Below are 7,435 nucleotides of genomic sequence, written 5' to 3'. Positions count from 1 at the left end.
CTCCTGGTTTTATTGATTCTTTGGATAGTTCTTTTTGTTTCAATTTGGTTGATTTCAGCCCTGAGTTTAATTATTTCCTGCCTTCTACTCCTCTTGGGTGTATTAGCTTCTTTTTGTTCTAGGTCTTTCAGGTGCTCTGTCAAGCTGTTAGTGTATGTTCCCTCCAGTTTCTTTTTGTAGGCACTTAGAGCTATGAATTTTCCTCTTAGCACTGCTTTCATTGTATCCCATAAATTTTGGTATGATGTGTCATCATTTTCATTAAATTCTAAAAAGTTTTTAATTTCTTTCTTTATTTCTTCCCTTACCTGATTATCAAGGAGTAGGGTGTTGTTCAGTTTCCATGTAAATGTGGGCTTTCCATTCTCTTTGTCATTTTTGAAGACCAGCCTTAGACCATGGTGATCTGATAGGATGCAGGGAATTATTTCAATTTTCTTATATCTGTTGAGGCCTGTCTTGTGCCCAATTATATGGTCTATTTTGGAGAAGGTACCATGAGGTGCTGAGAAAAAGGTATATTCTTTTGCTTTAGGGTGAAATGTTCTATAGATATCTGTTAAGTCCATTTGGTTCATAACTTCTGTTAGTTTTACTGTATCTCTATTTAGTTTCTGTTTCCATGATTTATCCATTGCTGAGAGTGGGGTGTTGAAGTCTCCCACTATTATTATGTGAGGTACAATGTGTGTTTTGAGCTTTAGTAAGGTTTCTTTTATGAAATTCGATGCTCTTGTATTTGGCGCATAGATATTCAGAATTGAGAGTTCATGTTGGTTGACTTTTCCTTTGACAAGTATGAAATGCCCTTCCTTATCCTTTTTGATAGTTTTAAGTTGAAAGTTGATTTTATTCGATATTAGAATGGCTACTCCCGCTTGTTTCTTAGTGCCATTTGCTTGAAAAATTGTTTTCCAACCTTTTACTCTAAGGTAGTGTCTGTCTTTGTCACTGAGGTGGGTTTCCTGTAAGCAGCAAAAAGCTGGGTCCTGTTTGCATATCCAGTCCGTTAGCCTATGCCTTTTTATTGGGGAATTGAGTCCATTGATGTTAAGAGATATTAAGGAGAGGGTGTTCTTGCTTCCTGTCATTTTTGCTAATAGTGGAGACATCGTTTGTGTGGTTATCTTCTTTTGGGTTTGATGGAAAAGGATTATTTTCTTGCTCTTTCTGGGGTATGATTGCCCTCCTTGTATTGGAGCTTTCCTGCTATTATCCTTTGTAAAGTTGGTTTTGTGGGAAGATACTGTGTAAATTCAGTTTTGTCATGGAATATCTTAGTTTCTCCGTCTATGGTAATTGAGAGTTTTGCTGGGTAAAGTAGCTTGGGCTGGCATTTATGTTCTCTTAGGGTTTGTATGATATTTGTCCAGGATCTTCTGGCTTTTATAGTATCTGGTGAGAAGTCAGGTGTAATTCTGATAGGTTTGCCTTTATATGTTATTTGGCCTTTTTCCCTTACTGCTTTTAAAATTCTTTCTTTGTTTTGTGCATTTTGTGTTTTGATTATTATGTGGTGGGAGGTATTTATTTTTTGATCTAGGCTGTTTGGCATTCTGTAGGCTTCTTGTGTGATTATGGGCATCTCATTCCTTAGGTTAGGGAAGTTTTCCTCAATAATTTTGTTGAAGATATTTACTGGCCCTTTAAGTTGGGAATCTTCACTCTCATCTATACCTATTATCCTTAGGTTTGGTCTTCTCATTGCGTCCTGGATTTCCTGGATATTTTGAGATAGCAACTTTTTGCATTTTGCATTTTCTTTGATAGTTGTGTCAATATTTTCTAAGGTATCTTCTGCACCTGAGATTCTTTCTTCTATCTCTTGTATTCTGTTGGTGATGCTTGTGTCTATGACTCCTGATTTCTTTTTTAGGTTTTCTATCTCCAGGATAGTCTCCCTTTGTGATTTCTTTATTGTTTCCACTTCCATTTTTATGTCCTGGATGGTTTTGTTCAATTCCTTCATCTGTTTGTTTGTGTTTTCTTGTAATTCTTTAAAGGATTTTTGTGTTTCTTTAAGGACTTCATCCTGTTTTCCTGTGTTCTCCTCAAGTTTTTTGATAGTGTTATTTACTTCCTTCTTGTAGTCCTCTAGCATCATCATTAGAAATGATTTTAGATCTGGTTCTTGTTTTCCTGGTGATATGGGGAGTTCAGGACTTTCTAATGTGGGAGAACTAGGTTCTGATAATGGCAAGTACCTTGGGTTGCTGGTGCTTGTGTTCTTGCGCTTGCCTTTCGCCATCTGGATCACCTTTGTGCTATCAGAGCTGTCTCTGACTGGGGCCTGTCTTTCCTATTATCTAGGTTGTGTCAGAACTGTTTGGGATGGGTTTTGCTGCTTGAGTTAGAGATGAGGCCCAAGATGTGCTCGGTGCTCAGGTGGAAACCGGAAGGGGCCGGGGCTCCGGGTCAGGAGCGGATTCCTGGATCCCAATGAGTCCCAGTGGGTCCCAGTGGGTCCCAGTTGCTCCCTGATTGGGGGCGAGCACTGCCACCTCCTAGCCTAAGAAACTGCTTGAGCTGGCTTGAGCCACGGAGAGCCCCGCTCCCTCTAGGTTCTGTGAGATTGGGTGCAGAGCTGACTCCCGGGATCTGCTCTGGCACAGACCGGAAGGAACCCACGCTCCGGGCCCTGGAGTGAACTCCTGGGTCCCAGTGGGTCCTAGCCACTCCCTGTTCGGGGGCAAGCACTGCCACCTCCTAGCCCAAGACCCTGCTTGGCACAGAGGTCCTGCGAGCCCCGCTTCCTCTGGAGTCTGCGAGATTGGGTGCAGAGCTGCCTCCCGGGATCCGTGAGTGCTCGGGCCCCGACCGGATGGAGCCCGCTCCAGGCCAGGAGCGAATTCCTGGGTCCCAGTGGGTCCCTGTTGCTCCCTGTTTGAGGTGAGTGCTGCTTTTTCCTTACCTGGGATGCTGTGTGAGTTCAAGCTCCTGGGAGTCCCTGTTTTTCTTGGTTTTCTGCGGTTGGGTACGGAGCTGCTGCCTGCGACCTGCTCTAGGCTCGGTCCCAAACCGGAAGTCCGAGTTCAGATGTTCTTAAGGACTAAAAAACTTGCCTTGGTTAAAATTCTCTTCATTCTGCTGGAAACTAAGATTCAATGTGCTGTCATAAAAAAGAAACAAATACTCTTTAATAAGTCATTTTTATTGTGTATTTTCTTTATTTACATTTCAATTGTTTTTCCTTTTCCCCTTTGGTCTCTGCTTTTGAGACCCTCTATCCTATTCCCCCTCCCCTGCCTCTGTGAGGGTGCTCCCCCATTTTTAAAAGAAACTTGTGCGATTAAAATAAAGAGTGAATGAAGACGTCTATACCCCCTAATTGAATTATAAATTACTATAGAAGTGAGTTTTTGAATAATCCTAGAAAAATATACCCATAGCTTCAATTCTTTCCACTTATCTAAAGGTGAGTAAATCATATTTATAAGCAAGAGTAAATCATATTCAAATTAATTAAAATGAACTAATAGGATAAGAATTAAATGTAATATATTACATGAAACAAAATTGTAAATAAAACCTCTATTAATACTAGATTCAACTATTGTACATATAAGCCATATAGTTCCAGAAGAGCTAAAGACTGTAAGGTCAGTTGCTTATGATTTGGTTTCTTGTTGGGCACCCAAGCACTGAGAAATGATTTTATTAAGAGGGACCTGACTTAAGAAATGGATTCATTTATGCAAAAGCTAATTAGTGGAGATTATTTATACTTCAGATAATCATATTTTTTCTTTTTTATTATTTATTTATTTACATTTCAAATGTTATCCCCCTTCCCAGTTTCCCCTCCACAAACTCCCTATCCCCTCACCTGTTCTCCCTGCTTCTATGAGGGAGCTCCCCCACCCACATACCCAATTCTGCCTGAGCACCCTAGCATTCTACACTGGGTCTCCAAAACTATTCAGGACCAAGGTGATCCCCTCCCATTGATGCCAGAGAAAGGAATCCTCTGCTACGTATCCAACTGGAGCCATGAGTCCATATGTACTGTTTGATTGGTGGTTTAGTCCCTGGGAGCTTTGGGGAATCTGGTTGGTTGATATTGTTGTTCTTCCTATGGGGTTGCAAACTCCTTCAACTTCTCCAGTCCTTCCCCAAATTCCTCCTTTGGGTTTGCTGTGCTCAATCTGATAATTGGCTGTGTGCATCTGTATTTGTCAGGCTCTGGAAGAACTAGTAAGGGAACAGCCATACCAGGCTCTTGCAAGCAAGCACTTTTTGGCATCAGCAATAGTGTCTGGATTTGGTGTCTGCAGATGGAATGGATTCCTAGGTGAGGCAGTCTCTGAATGGCTTTTCCTTCAGTCTTTTCTCCACTCTTTGTCCCTGCATTTCCTTTGACAGGAGCTATTCTGGATGAATATTTTTGAGACAGCCCCCTGGTTGAGGAATGAGGTCACCCACTCATATCAAAAACATTTATCATGCTTTTTTAATGAATAAAAACCTTTTGAAATTGTACATTTTCAGAGTAGCTCATACTTTTATAGAGTAGTTTATCTATTTTCCTAACTTTTGCAGTACCACGTTTGCTCTTTTTTTTGTTTTTTGATTGCCTGCTTGCTTGCTAGTTTGTTTGCTGGTGGTTTTTCATCATTTTTGATTGAAACAAGAGCCTTAATCATACTAAATAGCTAAGCAGTAATATACCACTAAGCAGCAATTCAATCCTGCACAATTATTTTGCATATTTTCTAGTTTGTGCATTAACTATTATGTTTATTTTTTATAATCATGAACCTCTAATATATTAATATCCTTCTGTGTCACCTCTTATCTCTCATTGAATGTCATTGACTTCTGTTCATTCATGTAGCCTTGATGCCACTCCCTGACAACTGAATAATAAAACTCAGGATATCTGACTGCCAGAAACAAATCTCATGTTAACTACATAACGTTGATTCATGAAGAATTCTAAGCAAGACCTGCTCATTATTGTTAACTCTTACTATTATTGCACAAGTTTCCTGTTTTTTTTTTCTTAAAGTACTCTGTTCTTCATATACTATGCATCTTATTGCTCTGCAAAGAGACTATGGAAACTTTCAGATGAGAAATTGCTCACTGAAATCATATGTTTTATTCTATATATCGATAAGTAACTCTTTGTCTTTCCCAACTGTCATAGATAAGCAATAGTGCCTGACAATAAATTTCACATTTTTACGTTTGTATTCAGGCATTAGTGATAATAATGAAATCTCAGCCTAAAATATAAGATACTCCTTTATCAGTATACATTTTAAAATATGAGTAGAAGAAACACTTCAGGAATTTTGCATGTAAATATACAAAATACTTTTACAGACAGCCTGGAATTTTACAGAAGAATAATGTCTTCTTAGTTTTTTCAAACGATCTAGAAATTACAATTTAAAGTGAGTCTTTCTATGACTCACCCAAGCAGGGCAACAGTGATTTTTTTGAAAGTACTTAAACATCCTAGATGTCCATCAATTGAAGAGTGGATAATGATTGTAATAACCAGCAAGGAAAGTAACTTAGCAAAACCACAAGAAAAAGCCTTCAAAATAACAATTATAAATATGTTCAAGAACATTAAAGAAGATATGAATAAATGCTTTTACGAAGACTATAAAATCAAATACTTGAAATAAATAATGAAAAATGCAAATGTAAAAGTAAAAACTAATGGTGGTATAGTCATTTAACAAAAGAAATAAAAGAGGAACAAAAAGTCTTAGGAAGTCAAACAAAAACCTTAGAGGTATGCTTCACCAACAAACTAAAGGATGAAGAAGAAAGAACTTCAAGCTGTAAAAACAAGGTAGAAGAAATAGATAGCACAGTCAAAAATATTAAATCTTAAAACACTTAGATATAAAGCATCCAAGAAATCTGGGACACAATGAAAATACCAAACATACACTTAATAGGTACAAAGGAATGTAAACAAACCCAGCACTAAGTAAAATAAATATTTTGAACAAAATTATAGAAGAAAAATTCTTTAGTCTAATGAAAGAGATGCCTAACAGGTTGCAAGAAGCATACAAAGTGCAAATAGAACCAGAAAAAAAAATCATGATGAATAGTAATAAAAAACACTATATTTACAGAAGAAAGCAATGGTATTAAAAGCTTCAAGAGAAAAAGTTCAAACTACATTCAGATACTTTAGAATAATCATTTTTCATCGAGACTATGAAAGCCAAAAGAATTACTCTGTAGGTTTTACAAGCCACACAAGACCCCAAATGCCAGCATAACTATTAATCACCAGTGAAAGATAAAGAAAAACATTCCACAATAAAACTAAAGTAAAGTATGTCTTTGAATCCAGCTCTACAAAAAGACCCTAAAGGAAAACATCAGTCTGATAAGGTTAACTACACCCAATAAGACAGAAGGAATATATAATTCTGGAACAATTGTTCCAAAGGGAAGTAATCATAGCAATAATGTAACAAGAATTAGTCAATGCTCCTTAATAACCCTCAATATTAATCATCTTGTGTGGCCTCCCCCAGCCTTGAGCAGGAAGAGCCACAGGACCTTAACGACCCAGGTGGAGTCATCCACCCTAGCTGCATGTACAACTTCCTACAGGAACTTAGAAAAATAGACTGCCTACTGACCTTGCCTTGTGACATAATCCAGCTGAAAGAAAGGATGGATTTCCTGGGCTTCCCCTATATATACAAGTGTTGAATATTAAACTTTGTCTTGGCTCCATGTTTCTCTCTCACCCCTCCCTTTCATTTTCATTTCAAGCCTGCCTTTCAGGTGAACCCAGTTTGTCTGTGGCCACTGGGCGGCTACATTCTTGAATCAACTGAAAATACATAGACTAACATGTTTGATTAGAAAGCATAGTCCATTTTTCTGCTGTTCCCAAGAAATATACCTCACCACCAAAACAAGATTTAAACATGAAATAAACACAAGAAATACAACCTGACCATCAAAACCAGATTTAAATTTGGAATAAAGGGATGCAAAAGGATATTCTGGATAAATGGAATCAAATCTACTCAAGTGTTTTTACTTTAATGTTTGTTAAAAAAATTCTTTAAGGCTAGTCAAAAGATACAAGCATTGGAGAGACTGTGATAGAGTATGGGGATTTTTGAAGTTGGACTAAATGTATTTTGCATGATGCTATAGCTAGGTATGGCTCCCATAGTTTCTTGTATTTAAGCAAGCTTATGCAGGCCAGGGAATGTAATATGATGGTTTGAATATTCTTGTCCAAAGAGTGGCACTATTAGGAGTGACATTATTAAGATGTGTGGCTTTATTGCAGTAGTTGTGAACTTGGTGGAGGAAGTGTGTCACAGTTAGGGTGAACTCTGAGACCCGCCTTCTAGCTGCCTTTAAGAGACAGTTTCTTCCTGGCAGACTTCAGATCAATATTTAGAACTCTCAAATCCTCCTCAATCATGCCAGCCTC

The sequence above is a fragment of the Grammomys surdaster genome, unplaced genomic scaffold (genome assembly GCF_004785775.1).
Source record: "Grammomys surdaster isolate TR1022 unplaced genomic scaffold, NIH_TR_1.0 126115, whole genome shotgun sequence".
NCBI classification, from domain to species: Eukaryota; Metazoa; Chordata; class Mammalia; order Rodentia; family Muridae; genus Grammomys; species Grammomys surdaster.
Note: the sequence above shows the minus strand (reverse complement) of the source record.